The 12,275-nt window shown below is 41.1% G+C and overlaps 1 protein-coding gene across 1 annotated transcript in view; it reads left to right on the top strand.

The window, feature by feature from the left end:
* Window positions 1–528: 528 nt before the first annotated feature.
* The window catches only part of STN1 (STN1 subunit of CST complex), a 44,311-nt gene continuing 32,564 nt past the window's right edge, over window positions 529–12,275 (top strand). Inside the window, exon 1 of the mRNA XM_086616737.1 lies at window positions 529–548. The gene's annotated coding sequence lies outside the window, so the exon portion shown is untranslated. The remainder of the gene's footprint in view (window positions 549–12,275) is intronic.

Raw genomic sequence — 12,275 nt, forward strand, 5'->3', positions numbered from 1 at the left:
CTGCGCGCCGGGCAGGGGCGAGCAGCCACCCCGCTGCCCGCCGGCGACGCTCCCGCCTCAGAGGACGGAGTGGATGTAGGGAGGGGAGAGGACTGCCCCGCTCCTGACTCCCGGCCGGTGTCTTCGCGAAGCGGGGCCCCGCGGCGTCCCGGGGCGGCACAGCGGAGGAAGAGGACGTTCCCCTCCCGGTCTCTCTCTCTGCCGCTCGCTCCCCCGCCCTCTCACAGAGCGGGGCCCGGGCGGCACCGTTTCCTGCGGGGCGGGGCAGCACGTTCCCCTCCTCCTCCACCACCACTACCACCCGCCGCCGGCGCGTGCGCGCGCCCCGTGCCCCCGCCCCTCTTCCCGCGCTCCCGGAACCGCCTCGCGCCCCGGCCGCCGCCACTGCGCCGGCGCACGCGCGCCACAGCCTCCGCCGGCGCATGCGCAGTCGGCGCACCGGCGGCCCCCTCAACAACCGACCGTTCGCCGCCTGCCGAGGCGGGGCTGCCCCTCCCCACGTGACGCGGCAGCGCGAGCCAATAGAAGCGCGTGGAGGCCTCCGGCGGGTAAGTCGGTGTCTGGCCCCAAGATGGAGGAGCGCGCCGCCTCCCCCGCCACCCGCGTTCTCCTCGGGCTCTGGGAGGCAGCGTTTGGGGTGGGCGAGTTTTCGTCCTTCTCTCCTGTTTTTCCTTGGGTAGAGGTTGTGAACTCGCAGTGGAGGGGAGAGAGAAGTGACTTCCTTTTTGTCCTCTGGTAGTTGCGGGAGGGACTGTGTAAAAAGGATCCTTTACCCTCCACTGAGTTGCTTATCCTGCAGAACGCCCTGTTCTCCCTCCTGTGTCTCCTTAGCTGCCCCGTGTAGGGAAGTTCTCCCCGACCCTGCGGCTGAGGGTGATGTTTTATGGGTAGGGGGACAGCTTCCTTTCAGGGCCGGCTGGGTGCCTTGAGTTCCTCTTTCACGTCGCTCCCGGGTCCGATTGTGAGAGCCGAAGGGGCTGTGAGGTCCTCTGTATCTGCCAGGAGCGTTGTGATGGCCGGTGGTGCCTCTTGCAGGGCTTGAGCTTAGAAGTGGTTCTTTGAGGAAGGTGTTGGTAGAAAAACGCAGTGTTGGGAGACTTTGTGTTGTCTGTGGGCCAGTGCTGCCCCTAGACCTGCTTCTGGTTTGTCACAGCGTTCATTCGTAGCAGGGTGTGATGTTAACGTGCTGCACGCGTTTGGTATCTCGTGAGATTTAATCAGTGGGACGGACTTGAATTTTCTTATCTCGCAACCTTCTCTTCACACAAATGATTCCTTCATCAGCCTGAAGTAAGATTGTATTTTAATAGTTGTGTTGTTTATATGCCACCAAACGTGTGGTATATTTCTTCACATGAAAGAACGAGGCGTTCCCATTGCCTGGATAAGGGGCAATTAGCAGATATCTTGGAGGCAAAGTGTAGGCTGCGACAGGAGGCAGGAAGTCGATCTTACAGTTAAGGCCATGATGTGAGACCTAAAGGAGATCCGACAAAGGACAAACACCCAGCGAAAATCGTGCAACACCTTATCCTTGTATGAACCTGAGTGGCTGCAGTTACCATTAATTTAAACTGCATTATAACTCCTAAAGATCAAGCCTCTGGTGTGGATCATTCCGCAGACCATTTTATTAGCATGATAGTAGTTTGCTGTCTAAGGAGAGTAGTCCGTATGTAAACTTAGTATTAATAATGAGGCATTGAGAGGCACTGGTTATGGGGATCTTATGGCAACCTCAATAGTCTCCTTGAAAGAAGAGTGTCCTTAAGGAACAGAAAATGCTGGGCTGAATCAAGAAAGGGATTTCAGCAGAGCAGCTGTCTGATAGTACGGGTGTTTGTCATAACGAAGGTTAGAAAGGCGGTTCAGAAGGAAGTAAGGGCATAGAAGTAGCCTGGGACTGAACTTTGCATCGTGTATTAACAACGTTTTTGATGTCTGAAGCACGCTGAGATAGAAGCTTTTAAAGAATATTTAACATTGTATGTTGAGTAATAGTGGTGCTGATAGTATTTATAGTGTACAGAAATACACTGTGCTAGGCACTGTCCCACCACAGAACAAGGAGATGGCCCCTGCCACACAGAGTTTGTGAATCAAACAACAGTTTTGTGTCATGAGTTCTTTAATCTGTATAAAATCAGTTTCAAGGGTAGTCCTACTCTTATGAATAGAGAACCTTCCAAGTACTCTTGCTAACCTGATAGCAGTCCTGATTTTTTGTAATAATCAGTGTGTGTTGTTCAAAAATGATCTTACGTTTTGTGGTTCTTTGGTACCAGCAGCTTGACCACAAAATGTAAAACTGTTGAGGAGAGTGCTAAAGCTGAGACTGTTTATGTGTGTAAGGGTAATACCAAGAAACAACTGCAATCCAGATGAGCTGTTTTCCTTTCTCCTCTATGAGCTGGCTGGCTGCACCTATTAACTTAATTTGCAAGTTTCATGCAAGTAGTTTGGATTAAATACGATAATAAATAGCGATTGTTACCAGCAAAAATTTAGCTTCTGGAATCTTAATTTTTAAAATTAAATTTTTTAAATTAAATTTTTTTTCCTCTATATAGTACCTTTTGTGTGTGTGTGCCTGTTCACACAAGATGATAGCTATGATTTGGATATTAAAATAATAATTATTAAAAATATCGTTAGTTATTGGCATTAATAATAATTTTATTTATTTTTTAAATTGAATATTTTGATTTTTACTTGCTTTCTCTTGGCTAAAAATTGCTTTGGGACTAATTTGCATCAGTTTATTTGGACTGACTAACCAATAGAGGATGGAGAAAAAAAGGAATCCAAAGCCATAGTATGAAATCCTTGTATCGAGGCAGGATTAGCTTTTCTTTAGCCTTGGGGTTAATGTCATAGGGCAGCAGGAGGTGTATGTGTGTATGTCAGAGTCTGTAATAATAATGGGAAATAAATGCAAAACTGGAAGAAAAGATCTTGAGCTCTATGTGAACAAACGTAGTTGAGCCTGTTACCTTAATAAGGTCAGCAGTTACTGGACTGGGATACCAGGGCCCTGTGCTTTCTCGGCTCTATCCATGAAAGAACTTTTGACTGTACATGGTTCACGTACAGCAGCTACATAATGTCTCAATTGACTTTGAACGTGTGTGTGATAAAACAGGTCCACTCAGAGCAGAACGGGGACAGTAATGTAATCCTACTGATGACTAAACCTTAGTAGGTACGACAGACGTGTTGCTGTAGACTTTTCTAAAGATAGTCTTCCTGTTCCATAGAGCTTTTAATTCATATAATGTTGAAAATGTAAGATGAACGGCTGGCACAAGAAGGAAGCAACTAAGCTAGTGATAAAGTTTTGCTTTTAGCTTCTATTTTTTGCTTGCTCTTTAACAAGTAATTCAAGATAAAAACATTATATCTGAACAAAAACCTGTGGCTCAGTCTCAATTTTTCCCTTATTCTTTCACTGTAGAGTTACAGCTTGCCACTCAATCCTAAAAATAAACTCTGCAAGGTGAAGATTAAGTGCTAGTAGCAAATCCTTCCCAATTTGGATTGAATTCCTGGTATGAAGAAGGCTGTATGAAGCTTGAGTTTTAGTGGGTTTTTTTTTGTTTGTTTGTTTTTTTTTTTTTTCCTGGTAGCAGGAGTTTTTAGCAATGTTTCCAGATGGTAAGGATAAAAAGGTAAAAGTGAGTTATAATATATGAAGATTTCTCCTTCAGGAATTTACTGCAATGTGTTTTGAAAATTCAGTGCTTCCTTAAAATGTCAGAGTAAAGATTTTAGAGAACTATCTTGGTTGCGCATCAAATGCACCGGCTTAAAAATAGCTGTAACTCTTTACTGCCATCTTCTTCATCTCTTTGAGATTTACAAGTCTCCTTTATACTTTCTGCTGCTTAATATCACCATCCTTTCCCATTGCTTCATTGCTTACACTTGCTACTGTTCCGAACTCCCTCTGTAAGTTCAACTTCTGTTTCATTTAAACTGCTCTGCTTCAGTCTCTCTTCATTGAAAATAAACACTTCTTTCAGAAATGTAATTTGAAATATGTTTTTCACAGCATATATTGCCCTTTCACTGCAGTCCTACATCCTGTCTTCATTTCTTTCAAAATATTTGATGGTATATTTTTATATTGTCTTGACTTTCTGTCCACCTACACTTTCACTGATCTCCTCCAACCTTCTTTCTGATGTTTGAGTTCATTGAACTGTTGTAAGGTCACAGAAGGCTTGTTCGTGGTTAAATCTGAGGCATAATTCTTGTTTCATCCGTTTTAATCTGTCACCTTTAGCATTCAACACTGTCCCTTCTGTTTTCTTTACTTGATCTATGTGGTATTTTCATTGATTTTTTTCCAATTATATGGAGGTCTTTTTCCATGGACTATCATTTCTACTCTGTTTTGATCCCGAAGTTGATGTTGTCTGCTGTACTGAACTCATTTGAGTTCTAAGTGCCACTAACTTCTAGATCCTTCTAGTTAACCCACTACCCTCCTTTTTGCATTCTTGTTTTTTGCCAAGAGCTCTGTATTTGAAGTTGTTTCCAAAAGCTGCCTAGCTTTCCTGTGAATCCTTTTTCCTTGGAGTTTTGGGATTTTATGGAATTAGGTTCTGATACTTTGCCTTATACAACGATAGCTTTGCTAACTTTCCTCAGTCCATCAGGCTTTGTGAGAAATTTTTGGTGACTCACCCATACCTGACCTTTTTCTCCCTTCTTTCGTTCATCATCATCAGTCATTTTTCCTTTCCTACTCTTTCGAATGTGTTGCCTTCTCATGGGAGCACCTCAGTTTGGTGGATTTTAAATACCATGGTGTTGTCAGTCTCTTTCCATCTTGTATACTGACCTTGATGATACTCCTTTTCTTCCCTCTATGACATTTCCATCTGCTTTGTGTACTTGCCAGTTTTTAACTTTTTGTCCTTTCTGTGTGACCCCTCTACACTTGCTATGCTGTACCTGACTCCTGTGTCTTAATGCTCTAATTAATGGTGGTAAGTACAGAGGAGCTAGTAGTGTCATTAGTTAATAACCCATGTTTATGACAAGGTGAAGAAGGAAATAAATTTTATTTATCTATGATGTAAGAGGGTGGCCTAAAAGGCTGTATGTTTTTCTTCAGGGAATATCAAGTCCTGTTACCCATATATTGGAAGCCTTGAGAGGGGAGACTGTATTGTATATAGCACTTTTAAAGCCCTTCTGTTAAACGTACAGTTGATAGATCTGTAGCTTAGCGACTTGTGTTTCTGTTCTGCATTTGAAACTTCAAACTGCCTTCACAAAGGAACAAAGAGGAGACTTAGTTTTGTACTCGGTATTTTATAAGCCTTTCTGATACGAGTAACAGGAATAGTTCAGTCATATGTAATACGAACAGGAAAAAATTATAATACCGGAGGTAAGATGTTCAGGAGTTTGCCCATATCTCTTTAGCCAGAATCAATGCTCAGGCTTCTATCAATAACCTGGAAACTAGATATTACATGACTTCTCTCTCTCTCTCTCTCTCTCTCTTTTTTTTTAATGCATTACCGTAGCACCAGTTAATCTAAGAATTGCCATAGAAACATGTGGCATTTAGAAGCTTCAATGTGTAAAGGTGTTACTTGATGTTTGCAGTAAAAAAATTGGGTGTTATAATGTTTAGGAACAGGATTAATCTAATCTTGACTTCAGAAAAATCTGTATGTTTATTCCACCTTGACCCAGCTTTTTCAATAGTCAGTGGGGAGAGGCATCTTTGGAGGGCAATTCACCCTTTCCCATTTTAGATACTTCTCTTTGTCACACGGTGTTTAACTGTGTGAACTGAGTTGTCCTGGAAATGTATCTATGGAGATACCACCATCAGCAGAACTCTTGGGATGCAGTTCCCATGATATCAGGCAACACCTCTGGGAATAATGACAGAGCAAATATAAAAGTTGCCAAATTACCTGAATGTTTCCAAGTAAAACGATGATGTTTTATTGAATAGGCTTTATTTGAAATCAAATGTCAGAAGAAGAAGCAATTAATATAAATATAGAAGTATTGAAAAAGGATCAGATATTTCAACAAAGAGTACAATAATATTTCTTGGAAATAGATTGGGTCAAAGACATTCAAGCTTTAACATGGTAACTTGATTGATTGAAGTTATTGCAAAACAGAAATATGTTTTTCTTACTGCTTCCAGTTGTTCTGCAAGAAAACCACCTTAAAGACTGATTTTCGGGAACATATATAATTGGAGCAGTAAGTTGTGCTTTTATATTTATTTGAGTGAGAAACAAACCTCAGATTTAATGGAAAATGTAAACAACTTGAAACTTACGTAGCCAGTTCTCTTTATTGATTAGCTGACTAATGCAATTAAAAACTTCAGGTCCTCTTTCATGATAAAATTTTTCAAGCACACTTTTTTGGTTTGTGTTTAACTGAAAAACTTCTTTTGTAGGAATTTTCATGTAATATTAAAATATGGAGCTGCATTGGCGGATAGCTGTGTTTTTTTAAAATATAGTAGTTAGTCTAATAAAAATTCTTTCCCTCCATGACTTGATGACTGTAACAATCTTTCACAGAACCACACATGAATAAGTCTATCTAGAGTATTGATTTCTTTTAAAATAATATACAATTAAAATACTACTACTCTTAGCTATAATGCTGTATTATTTCGATTTTAATCATTTGAGATTATATTTCATTTAAAGCAGTATCTATTTGATCAAAACTGTACACGAACACAAGGGCAAGTGTTTGAAACTTGCAGAGCCCCCTCCATCTGATGGATATTAGAAGCTTTAGCTAAGTCACATGAAAGTGTTCATTACAAATGCTTCACCATGTTTGTCTTTTCTCTGGGTGATAATTAAACCTTTTCCTCTTGCATAGGAGTCACGAGCTGATTTGCTCTTTTTGTTTGTGGTTTTCAAATTTGCATTAGTTCACATAGCAGCTAGGATTAGAAATTTGTTAAGGGATAAAGATAGCTTTGCATCTCAGTGTTGCTTTCAGTCAATACTGGCACTAAAAATGTCTGAACAAAAAACCCACATGTATTGCTGCTTTTCTTTCTGCAAATCCTGCATTTCTTCCTCTATTTCCCTGGATTTTTTTTTTCCAGAATAGACATTGTGTTCTCTTGTGATCCTGATCAGCTCTGGAATCTTGGGGCTGAATAACTTTTTCTGTAATGTGAAAATGAGTTATTTTAAAATCTGTTTTTTATTATGGCTGGCCAGCCAGCCAGCAAACCCAGTTCTGGTTATGTGGTAAGCATAAGCAGGAAGTTTATTATGCCTTCTACAACTATTACAGCATGCTGAAAAGTAGGGAACGTTTCACACTTACAGACAAAAAAGGACAGTCTGATGAAAAGATAGCACTGAAAAGTACTGATTCCGTAGTAGTATCCCAAAGACAGACATTGCAGTGGGATAATACCGGAGATGTGTGTACTAGCAGAGGAGGAAATAACATTTAGAATGTGAGATACCAACTGTTTATTAATGCAAAGCTAGACTTTAAAATATAAGCTGATTTTACTGAGAAAACAGCATAGTTTTTCATTTTAAAATGTTGGGTTTATGTTACAGACATGTTTAATAGAGTTTTTGTATGTGGAATGTTTTTTTACCTAGATTTTTATAAGCTATTGTGTAATTCTCATTTTTGAGGCAAAAAGTAGTTTACTATGTGTTGTAAAGTAGAACTTGGTTTTGTGTAGGATCTCCTATTGGTACAGCAGCAATGTGTGTAGCTGTAATAATGTGTCCATTGTTATGGCAACAGCAGCTATTGTGTGTCCAACAATAGTATATGCAAACTTTGAGCACTAGGGCCTGCTTATGAGAAAACAGAGTATTGTGATGTGATGCACTTTTGGTCTTTATTTTCTTGACAGAAGGGACCTTTAATTTAATATCTCAATCACAAAATTATGATTTATAATACACCATGTGGTATTTATGGATTAAGCCAAAAATGCCCGTTACATTAATGAGACTGAATTTTCTGTAGCAGAACATAAAATTGCCTGTAGGAAAAATAGTTCTTGTGGCTTCTTGCTGAGTTATAATGTATTGTTCTGGATACAGTATACAGAAGTGACTTACTTTCAGAAGCACGAGGTAGGGAGTGGCATCTATTCAAATTGAAATGCAATTAAAGAGACACTTATATCCGTTTATAAAAGACTCTTTGGTTCTTTTACATACCAAGAAGTCGGAAATAGTAGTGACTTTATCATGTTAGTTGTGACAGTGATTTATGTCAGGAATGCAAGAAATTGCAGCCACAGTGAGGTATTTTTTTTTCAAGAATCTTAATAGTGTTATGTCCATTTGGTCCCTTCCTGTTGGATTCGGAAGCGGTTTTTAAAGGTGGGCAAAAATTGTCACTAGCAAAGAAGTCCAGCCACCTTTGCACCATGGGGAGGAAAGCTATTAAGAAGATACTCGTGTTGCAGGACAAGTATTCCTGAACAGTTTTAGTTTGTTCTGTATCAGTCCTATATCAGCTCTCAGTGATGAAACTTGGACAGACCTCAGCGGGAGCATCTGTAAGATATTATTTCAGAACATCCTCAGAGAATTACAAAAATTGCTAACCCAGAAGTTAATAGAGGACAAAGTCTCTGGATTTCTAATAGGTCCTAATAGAGTTTAGCAGCTGAAGATAAGGGATGATGAGCCAGGTTTCCTTAGCTGAGTAGAAACTACTCTTCAGATCATTCAAAGTTCATAGAATGCAGTGTAAGAGATTATGCAGAACAACTTGTCTAAAGGAATCAAGAAATATCTACACACCTTTGGCATTTCTAAAATTTTTGGGGTTCGTATGTCAGAGTAGCCTGGGTGTGACTAAGAAATCTTGTGCTTGATTTCAGATATAAAAGTTCTAGTCCTGAGAAAGGAGGCATGGTTACAAAAGAAATTCAGTGAATAGCAGGCTGGAAACTGTACCACTTTCAATACAAAAACTCCACCCTTTTGATGCTTTTCCTACGTATTGGCTGAAAGGATCTGTGTGAGGAGATTTAGAAAAGCATAACAAAAGCTTTGTTCTAACGTGGGGTGGTAGTTCAAACTTCTCCTAGTAAAAGTGAGAATACTGTAATAATATATGTAGTCTCAATGCTTTTTTTTTTCTCCCTGCTTCCTTTAATTTTACATGGTTTTGTCTTTGGACCATTCAAACATTTTTCTACAAGAAGTGCCTTCAGACAGGAAGCATTATGAGTCTTTATTTGGAGGAAAAAAAGAATAATTTTGTGGAATAGCTTAAAAAAAACAACCAACCAAAGAACAAATGCGGTAGGTCTAGAAACAGAGATCAGTGTTAAGCTATCTGTATTAATATTTCTAAGAAGAGTAACAGTTAGTTCTCAATCTTCCAAAAGAGCTCCAAATGAGTAATCTCAATCTCTGGTTATGCTCATAAAATATACGATGGTCCTAGATGAATCTGAGACTTCAAAATTATTCTATTATTCTAGACACTATTCATCATATTTAAGAAGTTATGGCAGTCTGGTGACGTTCCCACTGTCTGGAAAAGGGGAAACATAGCCCCAGTTTTTAAAAAGGGAAAAAAGGAAAACCCAGGAACTGCAGGCCAGTTAGTCTCACCTCTGTGCCTGGCAAGATCATGGAGCAGATCCTCCTGGCAACTATGCTAAGGCACATGGAAAATAAGGAGGTGATTGGTGACAGCAAACATGGTTTCACTAAGGGGCAAATTGTAGCTGACAAATTTGGTGGCCTCCTATGATGGAGTTACAGCATTAGTGGATAAGGAAAAAGCAACTGACCTCATCTACCTGGACTTGTGCAAAGCATTTGACACTGTCCCACACGACATCCTTGTCTCTAAATTGGAGAAACATGGATTTGATGGATGGACCACTCAGTGGATAAGGAATTGGCTGGATGGTCGCACTCAGAGTTGCGGTCAACGGCTCAATGTCCAAGTGGAGACCAGTGATGAGTGGTGTTCCTCAGGGCTTGGTATTGGGGCTGGTGCGGTTTAACATCTTTGTCGGCGACATGGACAGTGAGATTGAGTGCACCCTTGGCAAGTTTGCTGACGACACCAAGCTGTGTGGTCAACATGCTGGAGGGAAGAGATGCCATCCAGAGAGCCCTTGACAGGCTGGAGAGGTGGGCCTGTGCGAGCCTAATGAAGTTCAACAAGACCAAGTGCAAGATCCTGCATGTGGGTTGGGACAATCCCAAGCACAAGTACAGGCTGGGCAGAGAATGGATTGAGAGCAGCCCTGAGGAGAAGGACTTGGGAGCGCTGGTTGATGAGAAGCTCAACATGAGCTGGCAATGTGCACTGGCAGCCCAGAAAGCCAACCGCATCCTGGGCTGCATCCAAAGAAGCGTGGCCAGCAGGTCGAGGGAGGTGATTCTGCTCTTGTGAGATGCCACCTGCAGTACTGTGTTCAGCTCTGGGGTCCCCAGCTTTAAGAAGGACATGGAGCTTTTGGAGTAGGTCCAGAGGAGGGCCACGAAGATGATCTGAGAGCTGGAGCTCTCATGAGACCCCACCTGGAATACTGCGTTCAGCTCTGGAGTCCCCAACACAAGAAGGACATGGAGCTGTTGGAGCGGGTCCAGAGGAGGGCCACAAAGATGATCTGAGGGCTGAAGCACCTTTCCTATGCAGACAGGAGGAGAGACTTGGAGTTGTTCAGCCTGGAGAAGAGAAGGCTCCAGCGACATCTTCTAGCAGCCTTCCAGTACTTAAACGGGGCCTACAAGAAAGCTGGAGAGGGACTTTTTACAAGGGTGTGTAGTGACAGGACAAGGGGCAATGGCTTAAACTGAAAGAGGGCAGATTTTGATTAAATATGAGGAAGACATTTTTTACCATGAGGGTGGTGAGGCACTGGAACAGGCTACACAGAGAAGTTGTGGGTGCCCCATCCCTGAAAGCGTTCAAGGCCAGGTTGGATGAGGCTTTGAGCAACCTGATCTAGGGGAAGGTGTCCCTGCCTGGAGCAGGGGAATTGGAACTAGATGATCTTTAAGGTCCCTTCCAACCCAAACCATTCTATGATTCTAGTTTTAATTATTTTATATGTACCAACAACAGTGCTATTTGGACACCATATTTCAAGCACAGCCTCACCGTGTTCTGATATAATTAAAAAGGTTCACTTGCATAGCAAAGAAAAACTTTAACTGGTTTCAGAACATTAAACAGGTCTTTCATAAATTAATGCTTTGATATGTACTGGGAATATTTTGAAAACTTTATCACAACTGTGCACCTAGACCAAATAGTAGGTTAATTATTTTGAAGTCTCTGGTTGTAATGTTTTAATTTACACCAGATGCATAAACTAATTGAAAGGGGAAGGAGGGAAATGAGCAGGAAATCTTGCCTCTAGAAATTGAGTCAACCTTGTCGTGGAGTTCACAGGCCCAATAGCTTCAGAAACCTATTAACCAGTGATTGCCACTTCCCTTCAAATTTCCAAAATTTGAAAGTGTTCATTCAAGAAGTGGCACTAAATGTATTTCAAGCTGCTATACTGACGTAGGAAAGCTAACTGCGTTGCCTTAAGCTGAGGCGAATTAGGTTTTATTCTCTTTGCTCCATTAGTTAACTTGAATGAGTTAATATTCCTTTATGATGGATCAGTAAAGTACATGTATCTGTCCAAAAAAATTTCCTTTGCCAAGAGCCTGTTTGGAATCCTCTTGCTATCAAAGCTGCGATGCTGCTTGGAAAAACAGCAATAAATTTATTATTTATAAGAAGTAATTTATTTTTAGTTTTGTTTGGTTTTATTCCACCCTAATAACTGAGAGCCTTCTCTCCAAGTGAAAGAATGTCTTTTCAGCAGCTCAGCTCATTCTGGCAGCGTGGTGGGTGATTAAGAGCTTTCAGAGAGAATTAATCATCTTCATAGACTTCCTCCCGCCCTCACTTGAGAGAGGTTAGAGAATTAGTTGAAGAAGGTGCTTCAGTGTGATTAACCAGTAGCTTTAAAATACAAATAGCAAGTGAAGCTTTCTGGCTGTCAGTAGTGACTACTCCTGCCTTATTTATGGTGAGCTTACAGCTGTCTGTGACCAATAAACATATAGAGCCATTTTACTGGTCTGTTAGGTAGTTTGCTGTTTTCTTGATATGTAGGAAAATATCTTGTGACTAATGCATGGGACAAGGATCAGAAGGAGCTACTTCTACTGCTCATTTTATTGCACAATTCCTTGTTAGTTTTCCATAATCATGCTTTTGGAAAATTGAGTGCCAAAAGCTTGTCACAA

The sequence above is a fragment of the Tauraco erythrolophus genome, chromosome 9 (assembly GCF_009769465.1).
Source record: "Tauraco erythrolophus isolate bTauEry1 chromosome 9, bTauEry1.pri, whole genome shotgun sequence".
NCBI lineage: Eukaryota > Metazoa > Chordata > Aves > Musophagiformes > Musophagidae > Tauraco > Tauraco erythrolophus.